Source organism: Coenobita brevimanus, chromosome 70 (genome assembly GCF_032717465.1).
Source record: "Coenobita brevimanus isolate Jiangsu-jjx chromosome 70, ASM3271746v2, whole genome shotgun sequence".
Classification (NCBI taxonomy): domain Eukaryota; kingdom Metazoa; phylum Arthropoda; class Malacostraca; order Decapoda; family Coenobitidae; genus Coenobita; species Coenobita brevimanus.
Window position 1 is genome coordinate 27,570,098 of NC_137023.1, and position 1,253 is coordinate 27,571,350.

Genomic DNA, 1,253 nt, shown 5'->3' on the forward strand with positions numbered 1-1,253 from the left:
ATGATTACCACACACTTCTTTTTCCCCTTTTCCTTTGTACAGGGGAATAATTATACCTGACTTCCAATCCTCCAGGACTCTACCTTCCTCCCAGGCCAATCTACATATCTTCCACATCCATTCTACTACAGAACTATCTCTCCTCCATGCTTCAGCATTTCACCACACACTCCGTCAGTTCTTGGGGCTTTCACCATTATGACTTTCTTCAGTGTCTCCACAACCTCCATCTTACTGATTTCTTTCTCTCTTCCCACATTCCTCCTCCCACCTATTCCCCATCTACTTATGCTCGCATTACTTTAATTCTCTATTTTCAGCAGTTCTTTAAAGAGCTCTTTCCACCTTACTTTTCTCCCTTCTCCACTAGCAACCTACCATTTTTTATCTTTCACTCTCCGACTTCCTTCTTTATCACCCTGTCAAACTCGCTTTACCTCTTTCTAGAACATTTTCTTACATTCCCTCCACTTTACACTCAAATTCCTACCAAATTCCTCATCCACTCTCCTCTTACTCTCTCTTACTAATCTTTTCGCCTCTCCCTTCCTGTCTCCATATAACTCTCACTTCTGTCTCTCAACTTCCTCCATGCCCCTGTTTCTCATCCACTCTCTATATGCTTTCTTTTTTTGTGCCACACCCTGTCTCACCTCTTCATTCTACTGTGCTGTTCCTTGCACCCCCTTTCGTCTTCCCTTCACCCTACACTCCACCTCACATCCTCACATGCTGCACAGATATCTTCTGTGAATATCTGGCACACACCTTCCATGTCCCCCATCTGCTCCAGTCATACTGTATATACCCAGTCATTCCTCGACTTCTCTCTTATATTCTGCCTTTTTTTTTTTTTCATCCTCTTGCAACCATTCTACCCTCGTTGTATGAACTACTTCCTCCTGTCCTTCCATTCTTCTATTCCACCATGTCATTTGAACCTTAGTAACATGTAAAAAATTGAGAGCAACCTGACAACGTTTAGAAGTCACTCTAAACATGAACTTTTCAGTGGGTATAGATGGTTTCAGAGAAATGTAGACCGTAAAATGTTCTAGAAGGGTCTAGACGGTTAGAAACGGTTCTTCAAAATGCTGGAATGTTCTAGAAGGTTCTAATTTGTTCAAGTAAATTACTGAATGTTCCACAGGGGTTGGCAATGACTCTATAAATACCTGCAGGCAGCCTCACTGCACAGTCAGCTGGTTGAGCAATTGTGAATATTGCTCTGCACACTCATGAGGACACAATGC